At 49.3% G+C, this 14,064-nt stretch overlaps 1 protein-coding gene across 2 annotated transcripts in view; it reads left to right on the top strand.

The window, feature by feature from the left end:
* LOC119178703 (uncharacterized) overlaps positions 1 to 14,064 on the top strand; it is a 201,364-nt gene that overhangs the window by 150,641 nt on the left and 36,659 nt on the right. The gene's annotated exons all lie outside the window — the stretch shown is intronic.

Here is a 14,064-nt window from a genome sequence, read left to right as displayed (position 1 = left end):
GACGCTGTCGCCTCCGGTCGTCGATCGGCGTTGGCATCTCCTCCTCGCCCTCCCGCCAGTGAGCCTGCAGCAAGCACGAGTGCCCAGTCGCCCCCTCCTCTGGACAGCCCGAACTCCGAGGCAGACCCGAAGGACGCGGCAATCGATGCGCTTGTTGCTGCTGTCCGCGCTGTGATGGTGTTCCTGCCGCCTGATTCGCCGGTTCATGGTCTGTGTGTTGCGGCTATCGCTGCGCATGGAGCGATCGTTCCGGCGAAGTAGGGTGACGGGATTACCACATTGAGTTCATCGGGACTCTCATTTCAAGTCAAGTCAAGATCCTTGACGATGTGGCGCATACCCACGCTGGGGGATTGGCCAAGAACCGGATAGTTTTGATGAATTTCTTCTTTAATAACAGATTAAATTAATCTATTTACGAGAAATAAAAGAAAGATGCTACAAGACGAATTTAATGGTTGAATTGTAAATAATCTGTAGTGTAATGCAATAAAGCGTCGTAATTGATTTAATATGAATTTGGAAATTTCAAAATCTATTGAACAATGATTTCCATACTTAAACCTATTTGAACTTTTGACGAACTCCTGCAATGCGTCAACCATCTTCCCGTCGCTGTGGCCTAGACACAAAGCCCCGAAAGAAAGCACATTTTCAGCATTTAAATCTATTCCGAGAACGTGGCAAACGGCACCTAAAGTGTTTTTACGTAAGGCAGAGAATCTAGTACAATAAGTGAGATAATGTTCAGTTGACTTATTTACTCCACAAATAGGACATGGAAGGGAGGTTGCCAGACCAGCTCTGTGTAAATATAAATTCAGCTGTGGAATTTGACAGCGCAGTCTAGTGATTGCGACTTCCGTTCCTCGCGTTTGACATATTTTACTATTCAATATAACAAGTGCTTGAATTCTGGTGTGGCTGTTAGTGAAGGTGTAGAAAATTCCTCTAATAGTAGTTTCCTTCTTAATCTGGCACCTATCAAGAATTTTGATGCCGGTAGTACATCAATAACAGGCCCATTTAAAGATGACTTGGCCAACGCTTCTGCCATTTCATTCATATTGCCGCGAGGCGTATTGCGGATAGTGTTGCGCATGCCGATACCGCCGGCACGCGGCCTTATCGTGGTCTAGGATGCACCACGATTCATCTGCGAAGATCATGGCCCGCACGTCGACCATTCGTTGATAACGAGATAGCGCCAGACGCTACGGCGACTGTATCTCGGATGGTGAACGCGCCTTGCGGTCCTGTGGGACATTCTGTTCCCCGACGGCCGTCGAACACGCTGTTCGCCACCCGCTAAGCCGATGTGTCTGTTTTCCTTTAGTGGGCGCAAGTCCGCCAAATAAACGGATCTCCTTATATTTCTACTAGCCTCCCGGTCTCCTGTCTTCGGGCTACCCTCACTCTTACGTGACATCTGGTGGAGTTGCGGGGTATGCACAAAAACGACCTTAAAACAGCCACTGCAGAGAACGAGGACGCTGAAGACACAGATACTCGAAGCAGTCGCCGCCTCCGAAACCTGCCACCTGAGCTGGGACCGCTACCGGACCCCACGCGACAACGAAAGGACGCTTCCACAGCCACCATGAGCACCCCGCAATCACCTACCCCTGTCATGCTGCAGCAGCCGCGGGTACCCCCAACTTTCCATGGTTATGCCGCTGAAGACCCAGAAGAATGGCTCGACCAATTCGAGCGCGTGGCTACCATAAACAGGTGGGATGAAGAAATGAAGCTGCAATACGTTTACTTTTCCCTGGACGGCCCCGCCAAAACGTGGTATGAAAACCATGAGACCACACTGACCACCTGGGAATTTCTGAAGAATGAGTTGCTCAGGACCTTCACGAGCATCATGCGAAAAGAAAGGGCCCAGCTGCTGCTAGAATCGAGAACACAACAGCCCATTGAGACCCAAAACGTGTACGTCGAAGAAATGAAACGTCTTTTTAAGCGAGCGGACCAAGACATGACCGAAGACAAAAAGGTCGGATACCTAATGCGAGGGGTGAAGGAGTCGCCTTTCGCCGGTCTCATAAGGAACCCTCCTAAAACAGTCGCCGAATTTACTGAAGAAGCGCACACCATAGAAAGGACCCTGAACGCCCGGACTCGGCAATACAACCGCCCGTGTCAGCTCAGCTCGCTCTACCCGGAACCGATTCGAGGTGGGCTAACCACCAACGATCTGCGGGAAGCTATTCGAGAAGTGGTTAAAGAAGAACTACGCCTATTGCTACCTCCTATCCCCCAGCCCCCTCAAGGAGCATCTCTCTTGAACATAGTGCGTGGTGAAGTCCAGCAGGCGCTTGGCTCTTCATCAGCGACGACTCGAACAGAGGCCGAAGCAATGACTTACGCCGCTGCAGTGAACACTAGGCCACCCCGACGAAACGAGCCCAGTCCTCGACGGTACGCTGCAGCCCCAAGTAGCCGTCCGCCCTTACCCGCCCACCCTACATACGAGAGACACCCGAGCCAAAGAAAATGCGACACCTGGAGAACTCCCGACGACCGTCCCCTATGCTTTCACTGCGGTGAGGCCGGCCACATTCTTCGACACTGCCCCTACAGGCGGACGGGACTGCATGGCTTCTCATCTCGGGCACCACGGCCACGCCCTGGACAACGACCACCGGCAATCGAAGACTACTTGCGCCATACAGAGTACTTGTCCAGCCGTTCTCCATCACCGCCATCCCCACGCTTCACGTCACCGAACCGCAGCAACAACGAACGAAGAATGTCCCCAAGCCCCCGTAGGGGAAACTAAAACCAGCAACCTTTGGAGGTGAGGTTGCTTCAAGAGGAGAAGCCGAAGACCCTCCACCGACGACCATATATGACGACAGCACATCATCTACGACGACGACAACGCACAACAACCCAAGCCGCGAGACGAAGCAAAACGAAGCAACAAGACGAAGCCGTAACCCGAACCCAAAACCAACGCGCAACTCCAGCCCACGTGCCACCGATTTTGAAGTATCTATCGACGGCCACCCGGTAACTGCCTTGATTGACACAGGAGCTGACTACTCGGTCATCAGCGGGCCATTGACAGCACAACTGAAGAAGGTTAAGACGGCTTGGGGCGGCCCGCAGATACGCACAGCGGGAGGCCACCTCCTCACCCCATCGGGGCGATGTACTGCAAGGGTGACATTCGATGGTCACATATACCTTGCCACTTTCTTGGTGCTCCCACAGTGCTCCCGTGACGTCATTCTCGGCATGAACTTCTTGACTCAACATCACGCGGTTATTGACCTGGCGTCCAGATCCATCAAACTTTCCTCGGATGAAGCCATAAATTCATACTCGGCACCACATAATCGCGCAGCCCTCCGTGTGCTCGAGAATGACGTGAACGTCCCACCCCGATCAACGACCCTAATCCCCGTAACCACTGGTACTGCCGAAAATGCCCATGGCGTCGTCGAACGTAACATGCAGCTTTTGCTTGGCCGGGATATCGCAATCGCAAGAGGCATTGCGGACTTCCGGAATGGGCAGGGCCCAGTGCTGCTAACAAATTTCAGCCAAGAACACCGTCACCTGGCCAAAGGCACGACCATTGCCTTTCTCGATGAAATCGCGGAAGTCAGTGACACCCTCGCCCTTTCGAATCCAGCGACCATCACCCCACAGACCCACAACTCGCAGCTGTCATTCGACATTAACCCTTCCTTGCCTCAATGCAAGCAGCAACTGCTCCAGAACCTCCTTCGACGTTATGACGACTGTTTCGCCACTTCTTCACAGGTCCGACACACTTCTCTGGCAAAGCATCGAATGAAAACACAAGAAGACATCCGCCCTCTCCATCAAAGCCCTTATCGTGTGTCGGCACGTGAACGTCAGGCCATCCGAGAGCAAGTTGAGGAAATGTTACACGACGAAGTAATTCAGCCATCGAAAAGCCCATGGGCAGCACCAGTTGTCCTTGTCAAAAAGAAAGACGGAAGTGTTCGGTTTTGCGTCGATTACCGACGGTTGAATAGTGTAACCAAGAAGGACGTGTACCCTTTACCAAGGATCGACGATACCCTCGATCGTCTTAGTGATGCAAGGTACTTCTCGTCCATTGATCTGAAGACAGGGTATTGGCAAATTTAGGTTGATGAAATAAACCGAGAAAAGACCGCTTTCATCACGCCGGATAGATTGTATGAGTTCCAAGTGATGTCATTTGGACTTTGTTCCGCTCCAGCAACCTTCCAGCGTCTAATGGACACAGTACTGGCAGGTCTCAAGTGGCAAATATGTCTCGTATACCTGGACGATGTGGTCGTCTTCGCCTCCAACTTTAGCGACCACCTGAAAAGGCTCCGGACGGTACTGGACGCAAATAAGTCATCAGGGCTGACACTGAAGCAAGAAAAATGCCATTTTGCCTATGAAGAACTACAGTTCCTTGGCCATGTTATAAGCAAAGATGGCGTAAGACCAGATCCCGAGAAGACAGCTGCTATCGCACAGTTTCCTCAGCCGCAAGATAAGAGAGCAGTGCGCCGATTTTTAGGACTGTGTGCCTATTACCGGCAGTTCGTCAAGAACTTCTCACACATTGCTGACCCTTTGACGCAGCTCACCAAGTCGGACGCCCCTTTCAAATGGAAAGCTGCGCAACGTGAGGCATTCAAAGAACTTCAACAACGTTTACAGTCGCCGCCTGTGCTGGGTCACTTTGATGAAAATGCTGAAACTGAGATACATACAGACGCCAGCAGCATCGGCTTAGGTGCCGTTCTCGTTCAGAAGCACAAGGGCTGCGAGCGCGTCATCGCGTATGCAAGCCGCTCACTGTCGAAAGCGGAAGTGAACTATTCCACGTCTGAGAAGGAGTGTCTTGCGATAGTATGGGCCACCTCGAAATTCCGCCCATACTTGTATGGCAGACCCTTCAAGGTCGTAAAGGACCATCATGCGTTGTGCTGGTTGGCCAGTTTGAAAGACCATTCTGGCCGCCTCGCTCGATGGAGCCTACGGCTTCAGGAGTTTGACGTGAAGGTAGTCTACACGTCTGGTCGTAAGCACTCCGACGCAGACTGCCTCTCAAGAGCCCCTGTCGGCGCCCCACCAAGCCATGAAGACGACGATGCCTTTCTTGGGCCTATCAGCAGCAGCACCTTTGCATTACAGCAGCGCTCAGACCCGATCCTACAACAGTTGATCAACTACATCGAAGGAAAGGCCTCCATACCGCCTGCACTGTTCAAGCGTGGGATATCCTCCTTCTGTGTGCAAAACGGGGTGGTAGTTAAAAAGAACTTCGCACCGAATAAGGCAGCTTACCTTCTTGTCGTCCCAAGCAGCCTCAGACAAGAAATTTTACAAGCGTTACATGACGAACCCACTGCAGGCCACCTCGGTTTTACACGCACACTCCACAGAATTCAAGAACGATACTACTGGCCCCGCCTCTCCTCAGATGTTGCGCGGTACGTCAAGAGTTGCCGCGAATGTCAGCGCCGGAAGAGACCTCCAACAAAACCAGCTGGATTTCTCAAGCCAATTGAACCCCCGTCGAGACCATTCCAACAGATTGGTATGTACCTGCTTGAACCTTTCCCCACGTCAACATCCGGTAACAAGTGGATCATAGTGGCCACTGATTACCTTACCCGATACGCTGAAGCTAAGGCCCTTCCGAACGGCACAGCCATAGAAGTTGCCAAATTTTTTGTCGAATCAATTCTCCTCCGTCATGGCGCACCTGAGGTACTAATAACAGACTGGGGAACGGCGTTTACTGCTGATCTTACTCAGGCAATCTTACAATACAGTCATACAGATCACCAAAGAACAACTGCGTACCATCCGCAGACAAACGGTCTCACGGAACGCTTGAACAAGACCATTGCCGATATGCTCGCTATGTGCGTGGACACAGAACACAAGACCTGGGACTTAATTCTGCCTTACGTGGTCTTCGCCTACAACACCGCGGTGCAGGAGACCACTAAAATGACACCATTTAATCTCGTCCATGGGAGGGATGCCGTTACCACCCTGGACGCCATGCTGCCTAATGTCACCGATGAAAACAACCTAGACGTGGCCGCCTACCTTCAGCGCGCAGAAGAAGCCCGGCAGCTTGCTCGTCTGCGCATAAAAGACCAACAGCGAAACGACGCAAGACGCTACAACCTGCGGAGACGCGATTTAACATACAGGCCAGGTGACAGAGTCTGGGTTTGGACGCCCGTTCGCCGCCGAGGATTAAGCGAAAAACTCATGCGCCGTTATTTCCGCCCATACAAAGTCATCCGTCAAGTGGTTGAAGTGGACTATGAAGTGGTCCCTGATGGGGCTAGCTCATCCCAACGACGCCGCGCACGACAAGAAGTGGTACACGTCGCCCGTTTGAAGCCCTATCATGCGCGCTAAAGGAGGCTCCCTGTTTGCATCTCTTGTTTTGTTTATGTGTGCGTGATTCATGCTTATTTGACATTTACCTTCGCACAGGCTGTTCTTTTGTTTTGGTTTTATTTTAAAAAAAGCATCGGGTCGATGCTTACGTTGAGGAGGGGAGCAATGCCGCGAGGCGTATTGCGGATAGTGTTTCGCATGCCGATACCGCCGGCACGCGGCCTTATCGTGGTCCAGGATGCACCGCGATTCATCTGCGAAGATCATGGCCCACACGTCGACCATTCGTTGATAACGAGATAGCGCCAGACGCTACGGTGACTGTATCTCGGATGGTGAACGCGCCTTGCGATCTAGTGGGACATTCTGTTCCCCGACAGCCGTCGTACACGCTGTTCGCCACCCGCTGAGCCGATGTGTCTGTTTTCCTTTAGTGGGCGCAAGTCCGCCAAATAAACGGATCTCCTTCTATTTCTACTAGCCACCCGGTCTCCTGTCTTCGGGCTACCCTCACTCTTACGTGACAATATAAATGCCCTTATGTCCAGGAACCCAGAGCAGTTTGATCAGATTGAGATGCGAGGGAACTAATGCTTTGAAAGCACTCTGAGCATGCGAGTTCTCATCTGCAGTAAGGGAGGCACATACTGATAGTGCATCTGTTAAAATTACTGCAGTTCTTACTGAAGCAGTTATTTTACGGAGAGCTAGAATTATCGCAAAAAATTCTGCTTCGAATATGGGCACAAAATTGGGAAGGCGAAGTGAAAAGGACCAGTCTAGGGCAGGCGAAAAAATACCAATTCCACATTTTTCTTCTCTTTGTGACGCATCAGTTGCTATGACTGCTTGTATTTGCGTATGTGCCAGGTCATCGCTTAATATAGCTTCTAAAAAACTGAGCAGCATCAATTTTGAATTTTTCGGAAATATATCATCAAACTGTAATTTAATAGCATTGTTAATGGTACTGATTAAAGGAACAGCATCAATTTGAAGATCTAAATAATCCAGAAAGCGCTGTATAACCAGAATTTGGGGTATACGAAACCTCGGCTAGTATTGTCCAAAAAACCAGTCAGGACGGTCAATAAAAACTGTTTCTAAGCGCTTTGACGGTGATATAGAGCCTAAAAAATGCCTGTGTAGCTAACAATTTAAAACAGGTCGCAAGTGAGGGAAGCCTAGCTTCAAGATACAAGGTCTTGATTGAAACAAACATGGGGAGACCTAAGCATAATCTCAAGACTTGTCTCTTTGTGACTACCAGAGGATGTATCTAGTAGGCAGGTGCCCCCGCGTGTATAACACACACCCAAACTCAAGCACCGGGCGAATATACATACAATACACGGAGATAAGAGTATTTCTCCGCATACTTAAGCGACTATTACTAATTTTGCTTGATATTCCCATCTCACGACCTCCGTTTGCTGCAATGTATTCAATGTGTGTCTTCCAAGATATTGATTGGTCATAGATCACCCCCAGATATTTCAAATTAACTACTTGAGAGATAGAATCCAGGTGACAGGAGAGCGAAATGTCAAATGGGTCTTTGAGTGGAAATGTTAAAACAGAACATTTCTTGACATTTAAATACAGATGTAAGCTATCACCCACATTTATACGGCTGATAGGTATGTCTGTAATATTTTAAATAGCCTATGAATGTCCTCTGCTGCTGAAAAATATGCGATGTCGTCCGCATATACATAAGTGTGGACGTCCTGGTGCCGAGGTACAGAGCTCATCAAGATATTGAACAACACCGGGGAAACGACGGCCCCTTGCGGGACACCTCTTGTTTGCACATATTTAGAAGACGAGATGCCGTTTTTGTAACCATAAAACGTTCTATTGCGCAAAAATTCTGCTATACATGACTGTATATAGTTTGGGAAGTTAAGGTTGTGCAGCTGGTTAATTAACACTATAGGCTCAACGCTGTCGTACGCTTTTGCTATACCGAGAGTGATGTACGCAGCATATTTTCCTTCCCGCTTAGCTAATTTTATGCGACTTTCAAGGTCTATATGGGCCTGCCATATTGAGCATCAGGATCTGAAGCCAATTTGGGATGGATTAAGAATTTCTCTCTCATTGATGAAATTTGTTATTCGAACGTTCAGGATTCTCTCAATTACTTACAAAGTTTGAGGTTAACGCAATGGGCCTAATGTTCTCCAAAACGTATCCTTTACCGCGGAGCTTTCAGTATTGGTATAACCTTTGCTATTTTACACTCCAATGGGAGCCATGCCATACTTAAAGAATAGTTGATTATATCCAATAGGTATTCTTGGCACTCTTTATGCATCATTTTCAACATGAACGAGGTAACACCATCAGGGCCCGGAGCCGCTGATGGCAAGTTAGCTAACACTTGCGACAATTCATGCCTGGAAACGTCTGTGAAGTCCGCGTCCCTTAGCGCCTGTGAAGGAGGTGGAGATAGTTGGCTGGAAAAACGTTGCTCCAATTCCTTACCAATCACTTCAAATGAAGCTTCTGTTTCTTAAGCCGACAAAATAATAGATTCATGATGAAACAAGCGCAGAAATACACACACTCAGAGAGGACACAGACAAGCGCTTATCTGTGTCCTCTCTGAGTGTGTGTATTTTTTGCACTTGTCTCATCATGAACCTTTACCAACACGCCCAACTGGCAGTCATCCTAAAAATAATAGAGTCTGCATTTATTGATTGCGGCATCATTTTCTTTCTTCGTAGGAATCTAAATAACGCTTTTTTATTCTTTGATTTAGAAAGATAATCAAACTTCCGCCTTTCGTAATCTTCTTTTGACTTGGCAACTGTACGTTTAAAAACACCTGCAACGAACGGGTAGTCTTTCCAATTTTGATGGCACTGATTGTACAAAAGCTTTTTCCGTGCTGCCTTTCTGCGTCTATAGTCCCTCGAGCAATCGTCATTCCACCAAGGAGAATTTGAGTTATGATTCGCTGACGACACCACGAATTCAGATTTTTCACGGGAATTCTTTAATGAAGAATATAAGCTCCGAGCCTTTGGCATCGAGCTATTATCTGACAACGAAGACAGTGAAGAAAGGAAGAAATCCTTAAATTTTAGTAGTTAGTATGCGTACGAGTAATAGAGATTGATGAGGCTATCTGAATTTCTATTTCGAAAGTTATCGGTAACTGGTCGCTGTTTGTTTCGCAATCAACGACTGACCAACATGAAACATTAAGGTTGGAGCTTGTAAAAGTTAAATCTAGCGCTGAAGAAGTATGACTGCAACGTATGTTGGGCTTCCCGAATTCTGACATGAAAAATAATTATCTGGGGCCCAATGCCCCAACCGGCTGCCACACGTATCAGTTTTTAGTCCCCATGTGACATGGTAGGAGTTGAAGTCACCTGCTATAGTAAAACGTTTCCTCCACACGTGGTTATTAGGGTATCTAATGGCCGAGTGTCATGTACGCCTGAATGAAAGTAAGCGTTTACTACTGACAAAACCTGCCCGCTCTGGAGAGTTAAGCCTACAACTAATATTTCGTATGCTGGAGAGAGGAACTTACACATCAGATAGGCTTTGTGGCAAAGTTTGTTCGAAATCATTGTCACTATTCCGCCACCTCTCGTGGGGCGGTGTAGTCTGAACAAACGGTAATTTTTAAAATGAATATTAGTATCAGGAGCAATCTAAGATTCTTGAAGTAAGATTAAATGGGGATTTAGTTTATCACACAGGAAATGTAAATCAGTAAGAGCAGCAAATAGAGAACGACAATTCCAATGCAGAACTCTCAGCGACGCTATTTTGGTGTAAGAATTGTTGCGGAGATAGCTTTATCCAAAATACTTTCTCTAAGTATTTTACTAGACAGTCTTTTTGGGATTTGACAGAAGAGAACTTGAAACGTCATGGTTTAATGGGGACCGGCTGCGTTTCCGTGCCCGAGCATCAAGCTCGACATCAGTAGACACACTTAGGTCTAACACTTTATCTTGTTCAACGTTTGTCATGCACTATGAGGGGCCCTGGATGTTTTCCGCGTTATTCAGCTCATCATTTAATACTGCAGTAGCATCAGTGGTAGTCGGTATTTTATTGGGCTCAGGATTACCCAAAGCAGTTGGAATCAACAGTTTAGTAATTTGATTACTGAAAACTTGTGCTATGCATTCGGAGATGCTAGCTACCAATTGATCCATAAGTGTAGCCATAGCTCTTCCTACTGCTACCTCAACTGCCTGCGCGATATTAGTATCCTGACATGAATGACGTATTGCAACGCCAGCATAGCCATAGGCTCTCTCCTTAACAGCTGCAATGGATTCCTTTCTAGAGCATCTCCTTTTGTCTAGGATTTCTAGTATTTGTATTTCTTCATGGTGCATTGGGCACTCTGCGAAATCAGCTGCATGATGTCCACCGCACAAGCAACACAAGTCATCTTGGGCCTTGCAATCTTGATCTGAGTGGCGTTCACCACATTTACGACATCGACCCTTCGATTTGCAGTCACGAGAGCTATGTCCAAACCTCCAGCAGTTATGACATTGTAATGGGCGGGACACTAACTGATCTACTCGAAACACTAATGGCCATGCTTTAATTTCTAACGGACACGACGTACCTGCAAAAGTCGCAATCACTGACTCTGTGGGATGTCGTTTGTTGTCAACGAGTCTACTGCACCGTGTAGCGATCAAGCTATGCCTTGCCCAGCGGCTCATTTGCCACGCCGGATTAGTGCCGAAAGGACAGTCTCGCCACGGCTGGACGGAAGAAGCAAGAGAGGCCGACTCCACGAGACGGCGCCCACTGATTAACAGCGGCGCCAACAGTGTGGAATGTCGCCAAAGAGGGTTTTGGAGCCGCCGCTCTATCTCCCGCCTGGGCCACGCATCGTTAGCGCGTTAACCGGCAGACGACGACGGCGCTGGTCAAAGGGCTCTCCCCGGAGGATTCCACGAACCTGGCACTTCTCGAAAGAGCGGCGCTTCTTTAATCCATTGTCAAGTAGCCGACCGGCTGACTGCCTATGCCCGCCAGGCATTGTCCCGGAGGACGAGACCTAGTGTCGCCAAGACGCCGCGACGCCACAAAGAGGACAACAGGGACGGCGTCTTCCTGGGGGAGACCGCGGCGGCTGCCGCGGATCGCCCCGCTAATTGAGCGAACAAAATTGGCGGACCCTCTGAAGTATGCGGCCAGGATCGTGGGCACTCTCGACTAAAGGCACACACACGACGAGGAAGAGCCCTGCTGGCGCCACCACAGTGCAGTGTTCACGTGGACCTTGCATGCTCGCGCCCTCTCACCTGTGTGTGCGTGATTGGTGGTCGACTCGGAGAGGAGGAGCCCGACAGGGCATAAAACGACGTGGCAGAGTGCTGGACGTCGCTCTGAACTATGTAAAGTTCAACCACCACGCTCGGGGTTTGTGAAACCACTAGTTCTTCTCTTCTCTTCTGTCATCTCGACAACTCACTGTAAAGATGTAAATAAATCCGTTAAGTTTGCTCAAAGCTCTCTCCTGGTCCTTGGCTCGACGGAGCGACGGCGATCGGCCCCGCTACCCGCAGACTGCGGTCGCCGCGACGCGCAACAACTGGTTGGCAGCGGTGGGATGCCATCAGCAACTTCCTCTTCCATCCGCTACAACTGGTTGGCAGTGGTGGTATGCCATCAGCAGCGACCTTCCTTCCCATCTCTAACAACTGGATGGCAAGCGGTTGGATGTGAGCCTGGAGGACGGAGAATGAACAACACGCCGAGATCATGGAGACTGGCAGCTGTGGACTGGTGAGTGCTGGCTTTGGTTTTTTGGTTGCCGGGCTGATAAGATAGAAGTGCAATCTTTTAGCTGGTAGAGGCTACCACAGAAGCAGTTGTTAATGGAACTTCTGGGTAGAGAGTGAGCTGCACCACACTAGTTCTCTGTCATGGATTGGAAGCGTTTGTTGAAGAATCAGCTCCTGATTCTGGGGGAGGAGCTGGGAGCAGAAGTAAATGCGGGGATGAAGAAACACGCAATTGTTGGTGCTACCGAGGGCTTGAATCTGACCAGTGAAGATATTAAAGCAACGTGGAACGAGATTCAAAAGCAACAGGAACAGGAGCGTCAGGAAAAGCGTGAGGAACAGGAGCGTGAAATAGAAAGACTGGAGCACGAGATTGCGATCCACAAACGAGAACTCGAGTCGAGAAAGAGGTCAGGCAGTAGTCCCGAGCAAGTGGTACCTTATCGCAACGTAATGGCCGAGTTCTGGATGTCTAGGTACATGCAGCCATATACAGATTCAGGGGATATTGGCTTGTACTTTAGGATATTTGAGCGGAAGTGCGAGGAACTGTCATTTGAGCGAGACACATGGTGTCAAATGCTACTAACGGTTCTGCCTTGCGAGGCAGATGAAGCTGTTGCGCGACTCAGTGAGCAGGACGCGAACAACTACGAGGTATATAGTTAAGGCAGAAATGCTCAGGTTATTCGGAACTTCTGTCTGTAGAAAAGAGGTGCAGCCCAGGGCTTTAGAGAAGGCTAGCACGTTTAAGGATAGCAGCAGGTTCGATGAAGAACGAAATTTAAGAGCTGCTAAAGAGGCTGCGCTGAGTAGAGAGGCCGACGAAGGCCAGAGCGAGTGCGACGAGGTGCTTTGCCAGTTAACTGTTAGCGAAACAGCTAGAATAGCTCTAGACAATCTGGCACAGACCTCAACTGTGTTTGTCGCGACGGTGGATCTTGCAAATGAGGTCGAAGTAGGCAAGAACACCGGAGAAGGCTCAGAAGCAGCGAGCGTAGAGAATAGTATCAGTGCAGTTGCAGACAGCTCTCAAGAATGTGAGCAAGATTTTTTGAAGGCAAGCAGCTGCACTGTTCCTAAGTGTGTTAACCAGTCCGCTGGTCTAGAGGGTGAGAATAAAGATGACCAGGTCGAAGATCATTTAGACCGCGCGACTGAGACAGCTAACGAAAGCTTTGAGAGGGTTCACGAGTGTGAGATGCGATCGGGAGGCTCGGAAACGACACGCAAAAAGCGGCGCAGACGAAAGAGACGTCGCAAATCCGCGAGAAGGACGAACAGTACTACGCGTGTAAAAGAAGGCGCAAAACCTGTCAGCGTAGCAAATAAGAGCTTTGCAGCAGCGTCAAAATTACATTGCATGCGTCCGAGCAACCGGACGAAAAGTAAGAGGAAAGCGGGTTCGCGAGTGTAATTGCGTGGAGAGCGCCGGTCTTTCCGTTCTATCCACAGAACGTTTCAGGGCGCACCTGAGTACAGCGTTAGTACAGGTGAATCGGCCAGACAAGGCGACAGAGCCAAGAAATCAAAGTGCCGAAACACTGTGGCAGGTGGTGCAGAAGCACCCTTGAGCTGTACAACTACCGATGACGCAACCCGAGGCCAATTTCCTAACGGTGCAGAAAAAGTCGGTCGTAGACGTCGCCGTAGAGGAGTGAAAGGTACGCGCGCGACAAAGCGAAGGCAAGAAGGAGGAAGCAAGCATCGGGGAGAAAGAAAAGAGGGTAGCTCATCGGCCAGTTCAGCGAAGAGGCCTTTGTGGCGGAAAGTAAGGCGCCAGCGGCAAAAGCGTAGGCCCCAGCGCGCATCCCCGCGACGGAATGTACGCAGGAGATTTAAAGCTTTGCGGGAACGGGATTGTAGAAGGGGTCCTAGAAAAAAAGGA

This window comes from Rhipicephalus microplus, chromosome 1 (genome assembly GCF_043290135.1).
Source record: "Rhipicephalus microplus isolate Deutch F79 chromosome 1, USDA_Rmic, whole genome shotgun sequence".
Lineage (NCBI taxonomy): Eukaryota > Metazoa > Arthropoda > Arachnida > Ixodida > Ixodidae > Rhipicephalus > Rhipicephalus microplus.
Note: the sequence above shows the minus strand (reverse complement) of the source record. Positions and strands in the feature narration are given on the sequence as shown.